Genomic DNA, 17340 nt, shown 5'->3' with positions numbered 1-17340 from the left:
TTTAGGCGCGTCTCTGCAGCTGCCGTCAGTACGCTCGACCCGAAAGGCTTGAGTTTAGATAAAGCAGCCGGGGGGGGTGGGGGGAGCCGGCTCCTGGGTTTGTTCCCGTGCAAGCTCGAATCATAACTTCATACTGATTCCATACGTTTATTTCAGCCGTATGGCTTCATCTTACTTTCAGCCCGCGAATTAACCGGTTCTTGTTCCTTGGCGTGTTTTGTTGTTTATTCGTTTAGTCGCTTCCGACTCTTCGTGACTTCATGGACCAGCCCACGCCAGAGCTTCCTGTCGGTCGTCAACACCCCCAGCTCCCCCAGGGACGAGTCCGTCACCTCTAGAATATCATCCATCCACCTCGCCCTTGGTCGGCCCCTCTTCCTTTTGCCCTCCACTCTCCCCAGCATCAGCATCTTCTCCAGGGTGTCCTGTCTTCTCATTATGTGGCCAAAGTATTTCAGTTTTGCCTTGAATATCATTCCCTCAAGTGAGCAGTCTGGCTTAATTTCCTGGAGGATGGACTGGTTTGATCTTCTTGCAGTCCAAGGCACTCTCAGAATTTTCCTCCAACACCACAGTTCAAAAGCATCGATCTTCCTTCGCTCAGCCTTCCTTATGGTCCAGCTCTCGCAGCCATATGTTACTACAGGGAACACCATTGCTTTAACTATGCGGGCCTTTGTTGTCAGTGTGATGTCTCTGCTCTTAACTATTTTATCGAGATTGGTCATTGCTCTTCTCCCAAGGATTAAGCGTCTTCTGATTTCCTGACTGCAGTCAGCATCTGCAGTAATCTTTGCACCTAGGAATACAAAGTCTTTCACTGCTTCTACATTTTCTCCCTCTATTTGCCAGTTATCAATCAAGCTGGTTGCCATAATCTTGGTTTTTTTGAGGTTTAGCTGCAAGCCAGCTTTTGCACTTTCTTCTTTCACCATCATAAGGCTCCTCAGTTCCTCTTCACTTTCAGCCATCAAAGTGGTATCATCTGCATAGTTCCTTGGCGTACTAAGATGTAAATCCCATTATTTTCAATCGAGTTTGTTCCTGTCAGTTTCGACTCTGTTCCTCCATTTTTCCTCTCTATTGCCCTGACCTTAGTTTCCCTTCTTTCTAAATCTTGTTTGCGAACGATGTAACGATAAGCGAAATAAAAAGATATTTTACACTAATTAATTTATTATACCCGGAATCTTCATGTACCAATCATTTTCTATTAACGCCTGATTTTTATTACTGTTTTCAGAAAAATTACACTGATTTATCTGTTGCAAGGCAAGTGAACTACCCGTTTTTTTCCTTGGTGTTTTAAAGTGGGTTTATTTTAGTTGTGTCCTTAGATTGCATTGTATCTACTTCCTACTGTTCTGCCCCAGGAATATAGTTTTTGGTGGGAAGGCAGGGGATAGGTTTAATAGTTAAATTAAAATTTCTAAAAATTGTATATGGTGTTCTTTTTTTCCCCCGGATGTAGAACTGAAATATGTTGTCTTTTAACAACCATGATTATTTATTTAATTTTTATCGCACCTTTTTTATTTTTATAAATAACTCAAGGCAGCAAACATACCTAATACTCCTTCCTTCTCCTATTTTCCCCAGAACAACAATCCTGTGAGGTGAGGTGAGCTAAGAGAGAGTGACTGGCCCAAGGTCACCCAGCCTGCTTTCATGCTTAAGGCGGGACTAGAACTCTCAAGTCACCTGGTTTCTAGTCCCGCACTTTAACCACTAGACTAAACTGGCTCTTATAACACGATAATGAATGTATTAGGTGAGAATATCTAATATTTTAGAAGTAGAAAATAACAAAATGGCTAGACACCATCAAAGCCAACCCCAGCCAGAACATAAAACAACTAAAAGAAGCCGTACAAGATCAGAAAATGTGGAGAGAGCTGGTCAGACATGATTGAACAGATAGCATCATCATCACTAAATAAGTAACAGAAAGCAATAGATTATCAAGTAACTAAGTTCAGCTCTATCATCCTACAAAAATAAATTCCCTCTTAGTTTAATGAGGCTTATTCATGGATGTGCAATAAAGTTGCAATCTTATTTTTGAAGTCAACGTAGTTTACAACCAACTTAACTTTTCTAAATACAGACTCCTATTATGGTAAAAGTCCTAATGGGCTTAATGGGCCTTTTTTATAAGTAAATATGCTTAGAAGCTTGCTATCAGCTGGCTAAATAAATGCTTCAGGATAGTTTATCTTCAAAGTATCTAGTGCTGAGAGCTGTTATGAACTTTCAATCACAGTTTACAGTACAGTGATATGTCACTACGCAAGATACTGCTTTAGTGTCATCCAGCAAAGCTAGTCATGAATTAGTTCACTACAAAACAGTTTTTAAAAATCTTGCTCTTCCAATACCCCATTCTGCATTTTATATCAAAAGGTGTCTACATGTAATTTCTATGAAGCACTAACAAATGTTTATCCTTAAACTTGAAGATACCCTCTGAATGGCCTTGATGCAAAGACTTTGAAAAAAATCTCCAGAGAACTAAGGAGCACTCTGTGTGCACATAATTTTATGTGCATCTCTCCACAATACAAAACCAGCAAGGTACAGTAGATAGAGGTATAAAATTATGGGTATTCACTTAGAAATTTGTACTGTTGAGTTCATAAATATCGTTATAAATATTGTTAACAAGTAAGTGAAATAAATAATTTGTGGCTTGACATAATAAAGGAAACCAGACGCAGTGGTTGCATTTCCACAATACTATTGATCTGGTTAAAATGGAATCGAGTAGCTTGTAGTTCGGTATATTGTAGGAAACCTAATCTTAGTCTTACTATATTGTGTAAACCATGCCATCACATTAAGCTCTAATATGATTTATTTATAGCATATTATGTATATTATTACATATTATGTAAACACAGCACTTCTACTTTTATGGATAGACACCACCTTTTAATCACCCAAGGCTAAAGGCACATGGAAACAAAACAGCTAAGTTGTTTACATGTGGCTACCAAAGAAGGGGCCATGTGTAACTCTGGGCAAAGAGCATTCCACAAAGTGGGGACTACAATGGAGAAAGCTTGCCACCTAGTCCAGTCCCCATATATTTCGGGGATAAGAATGGTCCTTGGTTCACTGAGTAGCCAAGGAAATGAAGCAGTTAGACCATGATGGAATGTCTTCTTCAGGAAAGAGGAAAGCCTTTCTGTTGCTGCCCCCTGCTTTGGAGCAACATTCTACGTGAGATTAGATTCACTCCCACCCTGTTGGTTTTACTGCAAGTCACTGAAACCTGGCTTCTCCAGAGAGACTTAGGAGTAGACCAGTGATGAGGGGAGTCTCTTGGTATGGGTTTGTATGTTGTGGTTGTTGCTTGAGATAATGTATTACTGTACTTCTATCACATTTTATAATGGTGCCTGGGGTGGACCATTATAATTGGTTCTCCACCCTTTTAGAGGACCAGGATATTCATTATCTGCAATTTGATGAGGAAGTGAACTCACCGTGGCAAAAGAATGAAGTTAATGTCCTTCATCTTCAGATCACTCCTCTGCTCTGGATCTTCCCACATGAATTGAGATACTATTATTTATTATAAGCCCATGGTTGCTTTGGCAGCCATAAACACACATGCTCCACTGGACCTCTCCTCCATTGCAAGGAGGTTGAAACCACTGAAAACTAGAAGCCTTGGGAACTCAAATACTAGCCCTGAATTCAGAATCAGGACTCAGAGGGCTGTTAGGAGGTAGGCAGGTGGTACACCAACAGCAGCCGTAGCTTGTCTGAACAGCCCTGCTGCATGCATAAATGCACATAACCAGTTATCTCCTGTTCAGTACTCTCTACAACTGCTAAATTCTCATGCTCCATCATAGCAACCTCTTCTCCTCAACCTTGGGATTGTAGGAACTAAAGCCCAACTAAGCATATTTCTGATAGGGTTACATCTCAATTGCTGCCCACTCAGTTCTCAGTAAGGCACTCCAGGTCTCCACATCCTTTCATCACTATTTTATGTATGCCAATAAACTGGTTTATTGAATTAAGCACAGTTGGTGGATTGTTCAACATAGTAAACTTTAAGTCATAATGCTTGAGTTTCTACATTGCAGCAAGCCATTGATGGTTTGCATGGTGAAAGCCCAGTCTTCCATTTGCTGAGATTCTTATTAGTTAGTTAGTTAGTTGACACTTTTACCAAGGAACAATATGGATCAAGAGAGAGACATACTAGGTACAAAATTCCAGTAAAATTAATTCACAACAAGAAACCCAGTAAAACCAATATTTACAACTTAACAACAATACCCATACCTATTTAAAGAAACACTTTATGATATTGTAGAGTACATGTACAACCATAATTTATATAAAATAAATGCAATCTGAAAACTACCAAAATGAATGATACACTTGTAAGATAAAACAGGGTTTCTCACCAGGGTTCCATGGAACCCAAGGGTTCCGCAAGAGGTCACTAGGGGTTCCCTGGGAGATCATGATTTATTTTAAAAAGTATTTCAAATTCGGGCAACTTCACATTAAAGAAGTAAGTCTCATTCTTTAGTTTAAGAACACTTTTAATGCATATAAGCAGGCCTACACATGAAAAGAATATAATTTTGTAACTTCTGGCCTACCTTTGAGCCTGAATGTGCAGGGGTTCCTTGAGGCCTGAACAATATTTCAAGGGTTCCTCCTGGGTCAAAAGATTGAGAAAGGCTGGGATAAAATAACCAAGCCCTGCAATAACCTACCTATAAAAAGATCTTGAAGCGCCTTTTAAAGGCCATCAGACCATCACAGAGGTGAAGAGAAGGAGGGAGCTGATTCCAAATCACAGGGCCAGTTCCCTGAAAGTCCAGAGCTGGAGACCCCAACCCTGGAATCAGAAACAGAAAGACTCTGTCCAGAAGAATATGAAAATGAGTAGGGTTGTAGGGAGCAATAAGGACAGACACCGGAGGGCAATAGCTTAAACTGGGAGCCAGTGAAGGGTACTGAGAAGTAACAAAACAGGGGAATAGTGTTGAAGGTCCAGAACAGCTCTGTTCTAGACTAGGATCAGGTAATGAAGAAAGAATCAGCAACACCTGCCAGAAAACTACAGAAGTAATCTAAGCATGAAACTAAAGCATGCACCGATAAGGCCACATACCTTATTCAAGTTGAAGTGATGAGAAGACATCCAAGACAAAATTCTAGTAAGACATTCCTTCACAGTTGACCATACATCATCATTAAGGACCACAAAAACAAAGACCTGAATATCATCAGTACAACACTGAAACTAAAAACCATGATCATGAATCAGGGCACTCATAAAGGGTAACAAAATAGGATCCAGGACTGATCCCTGAGGGACATTTTTATAAGGGGAAATTCCTGGGATGGTAGTCTGCCTTGCGGTACTGTAAAAAGACAAGTTGACCAAAAAAACCCCAAAACCCTTGAACTAGAACTCAGCTAATGATGCCCCAAAACCACCACTTTTGTTTCTATGCACGTTTATACAAGCAGGGAGGAAACAGAGTAATCATCATATATAAATGATTCCCTTCAAAAGTTTCAACTGGATGTTCTTTTTTAAGTATTACAAGTTTAGAAATGGGTTTCAAGTAGCTATGTGCATGAAATGGAAAGTGTATATTGTTCTGAAGGTATTACAAAACATTCTCTTTTAGAAGTTCTGCCAAAACATTCCAGATGGGGTTGTGGTTTGTCAGAACTGTTTCCAGCCAAAACAAAATCTATGGGGGTCTTATGAAGTGAGTAGCTGAAGTTTCATACCCCTCTTTCTTCTCCTCCTTCTCTGCATGCCTCTGCACTAGCTTTTATGTACCAACCTCCCCATGGCTTTCTTCAGCCTACCTCCACTTACCCACCCTCCCTCTCTCCCATTAAAACACGGCTTGCACAGCAGCAGACCCGATCAGCCCCCTCTGTCCTCTGATCTTCCCAGGGCTTCCTTTCCTTCTTCTACCTCAAGGAAAGCAGTGCAGGCTAAAGGGAAGTGGGGACAGGAAGGCTGGAGATGGTAACTCTGGCTAGATATGCCACGTTGGAAGCAAAAGGCATCAGTGTTGGTAGCTAAGTTGGCTTCAAGCACAGCAAGTCCAACAGACATGCTCTCTTGGTGAAGTTGGTGAAATTAAATTGAATCCAAATTAAAGGGTGGAGGAGTAACTTTGGAAGGTGTTTTGCTTTTGGTTACTGCTCCAGATTTGCCTTGATTACACTGGTTTCTTATTCTCCTATCAGCCCCATTGTTAGTCATTTCCTCTAATCATCTCAAAAAAGGCACTCGCATGTATCTTCTACAGTCCCACGCAAGCAATGCAGACACACTCTGGAAGTACAAACGAGTTCTGCTTATCATCAAATATTTCATGAATCCCATTACATATGAAAGAATTATTATCTATCCCAGTGCAGCAAAAACACTTTTTTCTTATAATGGAATTTTTACTCTGGAAGTTTATTTTGGTATTAAAAGGTTCCACTTCATACTGTCTACAGTTCAATCAGTGATCTAAAAGGCACTAGCATGCTTTGAACAAGGTACATAAAATGCTTTTATTGCAAATCTTTTGTTGTATCTACCAATTTTGCCATTGATTGGTTTTCATGTAAGACAGTCCTAGAAGCTGCCCATGTTGTATAAAATCACAGGGTGGTTTTTGATCTCCAACCAGTGATTAAAGCATATAATGAAGGTTTCAAAAATTCCTTGTGGCCATTACCATACCTCTGCACATCACTATATTAATGCAAGCAGTATTCTTTATACAAGCTATTTTTAAAAAAATTATTACGTACTACGTGTTATAGCTGAGAAGTAATAAAACTCTTGAATGAAATGTGTTTGGCTTACAGTGCTAAAGTTTTGCTGGTCAAAGACTGATTCCTTGAGATAATCAGGACTAGCACAATACAGCAAGGGAGTTTGTTTTTTTAATTTTTGCTAATAGAGGTTACTTCAGCCACTTGGAGGTCCAAAAAAGTCTGCATCCTGATTGTTCTTTAAGTGATCAAATTATTTTTAAGTTGATCATTCAGTTGTAAGTCTACTTGAAGAAGGGAGTATATTTGCCTTGATTTCATTGCAAAAAACTTCCTTAAATGTTTTTGTCTGGTGGGTATGTTTGGAATGTTGAGAACAGAGCAACCATTTTGTAAATAGGCAAGCAGCTGCGGGGTGGGGCTTACCACTTCACAAAATGGCTGCCACCAGAATATAAAACAATTACTGTCCCAAAACGTTATCTGTCAAGCACTACCTACCATCTTTGTTTAGCTTTTCTCTCATTTCCCAGCAAAGCAATGGGCTATAGTTACACTTCATTTTAGTTGGAGCCCTATTATTCTTGGAAATGAAGTGAATACAGTACTGAAGCCTGGTGTTTTGCTTTCAGTATGCTGGACTCTCACTTTTTTTTAATATGCCAAGGAAAGTATTTGTAAGGTTGTTAGTATCCCAGGCTTCCCCACTGAGAATCTAGGATTAGAGTATTTCTCTCCAGGCTATCTTTCTTTTTTGTCTTGTTTCTATTTACCCATTTGGTAGCTAGAGTTGCAATGAAAATGTGGCAACAGCCAGCCACCTCCAGCAACACATGCTTGTGGCCTCACAGTTTTAGAGGAACTAAAACCTTGTGGCTTGAATGTGTCACAACTGGATGTCCAACCACATAAAAAACATCCACATGGGTGCATCCTATTGAAATCTTTGAAAAACAGACTGACCTGGGACAAATACCAATACTTTGCTTTCCCCTACACTCAAGTATAGCCTGCAGGTAAACTTGTATTATTCTATTTTCACCCACAATAATTTATATCCGATGTAAATAAAGTATTCTACTTACTTAATGCTCATTTCATTGATTTCCTGATTCTCTGATTACCAGATTTGTTTCTTGGCATCTTTATTTTTTTCTTTTTCAGATAAACCAGACATGAAACCTCTGCAGAGCTCATCCACAGGTGTCCTACTGGTATGTGTGCACAGGTTATCTCAACTCAGAAAGTTAAAGTTCAAGCTCACTCAGATACACACATGCTTAGTTAATCACTACTGATATCCTCTCATTCATTCTAGGAGCACACCAAGGGTTTAATCACATACGCTTTTGTAATCAACCTGCCAATCACATGTTAAAGTGTTTCAATTTTTTTTGACAGAATTACAATACAATCCCCCCCATCTAAAACACTGAGATGAAAAGATTGATATTGTGTTACAAAAATGAGAACTGACAAAAAAAACCCCGATGCCTCCCTTCAGAAATGCTAAGATGATTGGGAAGTATTAGCATCTTTGCCCTATAAATGGGTGGCACTGCAAGATTATCAAGAACTTTATCACATTTAGTTCAATTGGAAGCAGTTGTATTTCAAGCCAAGCCATTTGACTACCTTGTTCAAGTTTTGCCTAGATTGATTGACTGATCATAGCTCTCCAAGGTTTCAGAAAAAAAAATATTTTGTGTGTCCTAACTGGGAATACCAAATCCCCTGAACTCCAAACATGTGCTCTATTACTGACTTACAATCTTTTTTTTTTAAATCCCTTTCTATACACTAAAGTGCATGCCTCTTGTATAGTTCCAACAGTAACTGCTGTTACTTTGAGCTTATCTGCATTGCCTGGTGGCCCAATTGCCAGAACAGGTCAGCAACCAAGTTTTGAGGGCAGGAACAAATGATACTGCTCTTTACTCACCTCCCTCCCATCACAAATGCAACACAAAAATACTGTTTTCCCCTTATATCACTTCAAGTGTTGTGGTCCCTTTGGCCTGGTGTGCTCTACAAGGCTAACTGGAAAATGAAATGGTGCACCACTAGTCTTGAAAACAAATAACAAAAAAAAAAAAAGCAGAGAGAAAAGTAGGAAGCTCTAGGAAAGAAAAAAAGTAATTAAAAATTATTCTGCCAGGTCTCAGACTAGCCCTGTTCTATTTACAATGAATGAGTTCTAGAATGGTTGTGAGTTTTTGGCTCCCAGAGTCAGGAGAGATGGCATATTTACAGTGTAGCACTCTCTCATACAGAGCTGGTGCACAATTTGGGGGTCCTCCTGTACACATGGCTCCTACTGGAAGAGCAAGTGGTAGCTGTGGCCATGGGGCTTTGCACAAATTCATCTTGTGTACCAATTGCACCCATTCCTGGACCAGGAGGCCATGAAGATTTGGCTTTTCCCCCAAGCATTGGGCTAGGGTTAGAGTTAGTCAGGGGTCAACAGTATGGATGCTTCTGGCACCTTGGTGGGAAGGGTATGATATGTTTTATGTTGTTCTTTTTTCTGGTTGCTATGAGCCAACTAGAATCACTGTGTGAGATAGGTAGCCATATAAGTTCTTTAAATAAATAAACAGTTCTGTTTTAGTACTAATGATAAGAACAGCTGTAAAAGACACTAAAAAGAAACAGGGCAGGAAGAAAGCAATTTTTATTTTAAAGCTGTTTGTTGTGCCTGCATATATGTGCATTTTGATGCTTTAACTCAGTACATATAAATTTAATGCACATGCACATATAGAAGTATACACGTCCAGGAAGTTCTACCCACAGGAAGGAAAAGAATTGGGGAAGGTGAGAGGGCACAGCAGCCAGGGACTGGTCCCATGAGTAGTCATGGTAGCCTGCTGCCCAGACTGAATCCCTTGTGGACTATTGCCAAAGTGTTTCGGCCCAGAGTCTGAGTTGATCTGGCAGGAGCAGCTTAAATGGTCACTGTGGATATGTCCGAAAAGGTTAGAGAGTTTGGAGCCAGTGAAGGAAATGAAAAAAGGGGACCTCCAGATGAAGCAGGGATTTGTCCCAAGGAGCAGAGAGGCAGAAAGCAAAATGCCTGAGCTAGGAAGAGTATTGAAATGAGCTTTGGAGCCAAGTTTGAGAGGGGTGTGGGGGCAGGGAAAGAAAGGGATGGGGTGGAATAAATTTATCCTGATGTCATGGCTAGGAAAAAGAACAATGTGTAAAGGTTAGCCTAGAAAGGGGAAGCCTAAGGAGATAAGGGGAATTAAAGAATAGGAAGGATGGCCTGTTCTCTAACCAAAGAGACACTACTTCTGAGCAAGAAAGAGGGGGAAAAGGAAGCACAAGGCTGTTCTTTTCTGCCTGCATCACATCATCCAGCCAGGGTTCCCCTCCCTGCCACGATAAAAGAGAGAGAGGCAGCTGAGGATGCAAGGGGATCAGAAGGATCCATTGGCAGTGCTCTGGCAGGGGAGGAAAAGAAGCTGTAAATCACCCAATGACTGGAGTGGGGAAGGGTCAGATCTAAGAAGCCAAGAAGAGAAGTGGAAGGATCAGAGGGCCAGGATGAGGGAGATCTGACCCAGAAGGGAAGATCAAGCAGCCAGGCAAAGGAAGTCAGGATGTTATACAGCCCAACTGTTGCCTTGTGCTTTTGGCAAGGCTGGGGGTAGGGTGGGGGTGTTGGTTGTTTGTTTGTTTAAAATGTACTGCACCTTTAAGGAGACTGTCAATCTGTTGTGCATTTGGGTGTGTAAAGGAAGTAGGATTGCTAGCTTCTCACAAGTCCAGTTTAGGATGGCTTCTGCGTTAAAGCAGAAGCTACAATGCTAAGCTATAAACTATGGTTTGCCAACTGCCCTGATTAGGTTAATATAACAGGCTAAGATTAATATAATTCAGTTGTATTTGGCTGTGAGAACAGCTTTAAAATGTGTTTTCTTTAAATATGGGCCTTCGGAATGTTGGATCTTGCTGTGCCTCTTGCTCTGAGCAAGTGAAAAGTGTGTCTGTAATTTTTGGCTCAGTCTGTTTATTATTCTGCTATTTTTAACTTTGTTTTGAAATCAGACATGAATATACACACACCTAGGGAGGGGGCTGGGAAGAAAGTATATAAATTAAATCAAGATTTTACCTCCTCTTAAAATTTGAAATGCATTCTTTAATTTCTTGGTTCAGGATACCAACTATTAATAGCTTCTGAAAGGATCCCCAGAATGATTAGGATATCCCTGATATCACAAACCACAAGAAGTACAATAGGATTCACATCCAAAACAAGGAACTGCATGGCGGGATTTTTGTCGGTGTTTGTGTGTGTTTAGTAGTGAAATTTATGGTCCAGGATCCTTTTACATATATAACATATATATTATACATATGCCCTACACTTCACAGTACGTGAAAAAATATAGAAGCAAAACACTGTTGACACAGCTATCCATCTGTCAATGAAGAGACTTATTTTATTTGTTTTTTTATTTATTTATCAAACTTTATCACTGCCCATCTCCCTCCCAAGGAGGGACTCTTTCCAAGAGATTGCTTTCCCTGTTAGCAAAAAAATAAAATGAAAAAAAAACCCCTACACTATGTACTACAGTACACTTTTCAGAGGATTAGAACTTTTTCTCCTCTGATGCGGCAATGGGTCACATCAGAACCAAGCTAGTAATAGGAAGAAGTAATAGGAAGAAGTTATTACAATCTGATGACCATTTTGGTGGCCTCCAGGAAATAATTTTGTCATCCCACTCCAGATTTCTCTGTAGACAGATGTCCCCTCTCACACCAGCAACTGTCATTGTTGGCAGAGGTGTGCTTGTTGGCACTCCAGCCATTCCCTGCAAAAGAGGCTGTGTACTGAACAGACTGGAGATCGATGTCCAGACTCTTTTTTGAAGGAAGATATTTCCCCTGCCTACATGTTATTTGCAGAAGCTGGTTGTATTCTCTTCTGGAATATTCCAGGTCTTTTCTGAAATGTTCAGCTTACTTTTTTCTTTAAAGTAAATATCCAGCCCTTTTTTCAAAATTATAGAGATTTAAGGAGGAAGATGCAAAGAGAATTATTCTACTGGTTATACTATAGGAAATAATATTTGTTCCCTTTAGAATTGCCTAACTGATTGATGAAGTATTACAAGCAATGACAAATAATTACTTAAGCACATGGTTCTTATTTATTCATTTTATTAAGTTGTAATAAATTAAGATGACTCAGGGTAGACTTTGCTTTTGATTGGAGCCAGACTTAGTTATGCTTAGAATAAACTCACTGAATCAGTGGATCTTCTATTAGTCACAACCAAATCCCACTGAGTTCTCTGAGTTCACTCTAAATCTGGATCTACTAAATCACAAAGAATGTATGCTAACCAGGAATGCATAAGATCCAGAAAATGAAGACAAATGGTTAGCCCATCACATCTAATTACTCCATCCCTAGTATGGCCTGTAGGAGAGGACTTCAGACACCAATCACACTAAACAGAAAAAAGCAATCATTTTGAAATAGTGCAGTATTGTATATTATCTCCTAGAAAACAGGATGAATACAAACTGAATGTATGCAAATTTCATCTCTTTCTACACAGCAAGTGGCAGTATGCTAAGCTATACTAAGGTTTTCAAACCACAGTGCTTGGGTTCGCACAAATGAAGGCCAAGCAAATATCATTATGTGTGATGTACGAATTCATGCACTGGCACATTTAAAGTTCTTCAGTAAGTGCACTTTGACGACTCATGTGTTTGTCGTAGACCATCATTGCTCATTTAGGGGTATTATAAATAAATTTCTCTTTCCTGTGGTTTTTAAGGCTCACTTTGAATACAAGGATAGCATTAGGGCCTTGGAACTAGGTGAGTAAGTGAGAGGGCTAAGTGTCTTCCCAAAAGAGTCAGATAATTCTCATGCCTTTCCTTTTCTGGAATCTAACATACCAATATGGCTGTGAACTTAGGTACCAGGATCATGGGGAAATGCACTTCCCCCAATTCCATGGCAAGACCTAAATGGAGCTGCAAGAGAAATCAGACTCCATTACACTCCCAATGACATCATCATCGGGAGATGTGATAATGTCCAAATTGCCCCAATATTGGCTTGCAATAAACTGAACTATTTTCTGGGGCTTTTTTTGAAGGGGAGTTAGTGTGATCTTCCAAGCCTGATCTAAAATCTAATTGGGGGAGGTAACTACTGATTACAATACATAGTTCTTCCACAAGTGTAGAATGTGGTACAGCAAAGAAGTGGGCCAGAGCCAACTAAGATATTCCTGGTATAATTCAGAAACTGGAATGTGATTAGTGCAACCCTTTATATAAGTTCTGTTTTTAAGAAAATGTTTTGCGTATGCAGTTCCTCTGATGTAAAGTAGCTGCACAATACATTAGCTGGCTTGTAGTGCAGTAGTTATTATTTCCTTAAAGGATTGGGGAAGGTTTATGCTACCATTTTTTAAACAATTTCTATTGCATTTTTGACGTGGGATAAATAAACAGAACTGGCAATATTACAAAAACAGTCCCCTAAACATTTTTATCATCCCCCAGGTAATACCAACACATTGCTGAAATGTAAATATCATTTCCATCTGTGCTTTTTTCTCTAATAATAATCAAATTGCAGCCATCAACATGTAAGAAGGAAGAAAGGAAGGAAGAAGAAAGGGATCTTTAACTTGTTCTGAAAAGTAGGCATATCCATTTGAAACCATTCTAGAGTGATCTGGAATCTAATTTCAATTTTTAAATGTGTTGAATTGGTATCACCGCCACCATATAAAAACATGTTACATTGTATATGGGTCTATTTTAGCAAACAGCAAAAATAATAATGTACTCTTAAAAGGAGTGTGAAATGCTTCTGCCAAGATATAAAGCTGCAGAGAAGTAATATGTGAATATGGCACTTACTTCTCTCCTGACTTAATGAAGTATTTCTTCTTTTGTATTATACCTGATGTTCTCCTGCAAGAACTTATTTTGCAGCTGGCACAATAACCTCATTCTCTTTGTCAACTATTTAGGTGTTGATCCAACTTCAGTAACATATAAATTCTAAAATATGAATGTCTGTGAATGCTAGAACTGGGGAGAAGAGATGGGCAGATAATCAATCATTGCACTCTGACAGATGTTGAGTATGCACCCATGATTCAGAGTGTAATGAATAAGATGTGCATAAAACTTACGTTTTGCTCAGGTGGGGTACATGTACGGAAATGCAAGCTGGATTCATGGATTACACTAGGTAGCCCTAATCTGTTAACAGTGGCTTCTTGAATAAGCCACAATTCCACAATTATGGATGGTAAATTATCTACCACAGTTTGGAAACCACAATGAATGGATTCACACAACACGCTAAGCCAAAACTAAACAGATCACAACATGACATAGTATAGTTTGTGAAAAGAGCCATGGGATTTTCTAAATAAAGTGTTTCTGATGCAGGTGCTCTGTCTCATTCATGGAGTTTTATGGTGGATCCAGATGTTATATGCCTTTAGAAGCACCATTATATTTTCTCTTTTTTCTCCACTAGATTCCCATTTAAGAGGAAAAGACAAGCAGCCATAGAATGGCTTAAAGGTTTGAAGTAGTAAAAGTCATCCATCTGAAAGCTTCCACTATTTGACTGCTTATCTAAAAAAAAAAAGAGTCTTGTACAAATTTGAGGAGTATTTGTTTTTTTGGAAAATCCCTTCCTTCCTTCTTTCCTTCCTTCCTTCCTTCCTATAAAAAAATTCCCTTCTCACCCCTATGGGTGGTATCTGTCTTCCTCAACCTTGGGTCCTCTACCAGAGGCCTGAGAGTTTGAGGGTTCTGTGCAGTATCTTGGCTATTCCCAGCACAGCACTCTTCTGGACAGAGAGCTCTGATGTTGTTCCTGGGATCTGTTGGAGCCACTCTCCCAGCTTGGGGGGCACAGCCCCAAGTGCCCCTACCACCACTGGGACCACTTTGGCCTTCACTTACCACATCCTCTCCAGTTCTTCCTTCAGGCCCTGGTACTTCTCCAGCTTCTCATACTCTTTCTTCCTGAAGTTGCTGTCACTTGGTACTGCTACATCTATCACCACTACTGTCTTCTGGTCCTTGTCTATTGCCACAATGTCTGGTTGATTGGCCAGTACCTCCCTGTCTGGAAGTCCCACAGGATCTTAGCCCTGTCCTTCTCCACAACCTTCTGTGGAATCTCCCATCTGGACTTGGGAGGGTCTAGCCCATACACTGTGCAGATGTTCCTGTAGACAATGCCAGCTACTTGGTTGTGCCATTCAGTGTACGCTGTTCCTGCCTGCATCTTACACCCTGCCACTATGTGAAAGGATTATTGCTTGCCCCCTTCCAAATAAACCAGGATAGAGAGGGATTTTCTCTGGAGAAAAGTGGTGGCAGCATTATTGAAGTAGCTCTTCACAGAAGTTGTGGGTAAAGGATTTAGGGACCCCATCATGGGAACCAGTGAGGTCCAACCCATGATATTGTATCATATTACCTGTGCATGTGTGCATGGGTGTGCATAGGCCCTATACACCTAGAAGTCACATACTTAACTAATTTACCAAAAGCTGTCTTTCTGTCAGTTCCATCTCCTGATAGCGATATAGAAAAGTTTGCCAAAGATCCTGCTGGGAGCAGATTTGGTTTTCACTTGTAGTAGGTTCATGACAGGATGAACAGTAGGAGGAATCAGTCCTGCTAATATTCATCTTGCCATCTAGAGAGAGAGAGAGAGAAAATCCAACATGATATAGCAGAGGCACTTGGGTTTTTCTTTTCACAGTAAAAGTGCACCACAACAAAAATGCTGAGCATAGAGTTCTCCAAACAGGCTACTTCTCCTTTGCAGCACTTCCTGGAATGACAAACTGATCACACAATGTATAGTTGCATGGTCTGCCTAGGAAGATCATGGAAACAGTCTTTGCACAGATCCCCTGCTGCAGTGAGTATACATGGCAATTTTATTATGAAAAGAAAGGGGGGAAAATCACCCACCTCATACAGGTTCAGAAATAAACTGTCCAGAGAAGGTATGCCAAGAGTTTTAGTAAAGCCCTCCACACACATATCCATTGAACTCTGCCATGCAAATTGACAAAAAATAATAAGACTCAGATTTACACCAAACTATTTTCCCCATCTTCTGAAACCCTTTTTATCCCAAGTGTTATTTTTCCTCTTTATTTGTCACTATCCCTTGTGTTCTCATAGTTTGCTACTGGAATGGTCATATGCCTTTCATAGCAATTCACTATCTACAGTAATGATGAGAACAATCTAGTGTAATGCAGTACTGGCATTATCTACAGTCCTTCAGATTAGCATTCCCCAGTCTGGTGCCCACCCCCACCCCCAGACTTGCAACACAATTCCCAACAGACCCATCCGGAACTAATTTTGGCCATGTGACTGGGCATTACTGTACATCTGGAATGCACCACAATAGAGAAGATTGCTCTGCTCAAATCTTCTGTGAAGCAAAGCACTCCTTCAGTGTTTTATACCACCCATTTCACATTATTCTATTTTATTAAAACAATGTATCATTAAATTAGATTATATTAAACATAATGATTGTCCTTGCCCACTTCTTTGTATCAGCCTGTGTTTTTAGTTGCAGCCCACAAGACACTCCTCAAAAGCAGATTGCATCCCTTGGCCCAGAATAAGATAGGTACTTTTAATGCATAACTTAGTGTGCTTTGCAAACCCAGTTCATCCACCAGTGATGGTTAAGTAACAGTTATGACTTAATACAAAGCACCAGTTGAACCATTGTGTGTGAAACAAGCTTAGGAAAAGGGGAAGACTGGGCTGAAAAAAAATTGTAATAAGAAATATTAGGAAAAATGGAGCAATACAAAAAAATGGCATTGGATCACATCCTACAGATACAGCTCGTAACAGATATCAGTGATATGAATGATGAACATTTTCTCTTGAGGTTTAAAAAAAAAACGGTGAGCCACTCTTTTGCGAATTTGCAAGTATTACAATTATCATTAGTACAGGACAAAGCACAATTGAGTGTGTCTTCAGTCAGATACTGGTTTTGCATTCACATCACAAATACTCAGGATGACATATACCAAGCACTCCTATGATGTTCTGCCTACTTCCTGAGTGGTAAGTCTCACTTTGTGCAGTAAGACACAGGGTGTGGGAAGTGTTTAGAACTAAGACATAATAGGTGGGTACAACTTGAGGCCCAGCTTCACATGGAGCCCTTAAAGGCCTTTTTTGCATCACATTGAGAAGTGCCAAAAAAAAACAAGACAGTGCTTGATTTCTTGTCTTTTTTTCCCTTTTCTCCCCCCCCCCCCCCCCCGGTAAACCCTTTTTCATTTTGGAAGGTGAGATGTTTAAAGTAATCTACTACTACCCATTAAACCAAAAGTCACTAGCTGGCATTGCTTTGATTGCTGGATCATTGGGATCGATGGGTAGGCTTGCGGGCTTAGCCATCTCTCAAAACTCATTCCAGGACCTATTGATCTCACCCAAGCAAAACAGGAGTGCCTTTTGACTGCACTCCCACTTTCTCTGTGCAAGCCTACTCAGCTT

This window comes from Candoia aspera, chromosome 1, assembly GCF_035149785.1.
Source record: "Candoia aspera isolate rCanAsp1 chromosome 1, rCanAsp1.hap2, whole genome shotgun sequence".
Lineage (NCBI taxonomy): Eukaryota > Metazoa > Chordata > Lepidosauria > Squamata > Boidae > Candoia > Candoia aspera.
Note: the sequence above shows the minus strand (reverse complement) of the source record.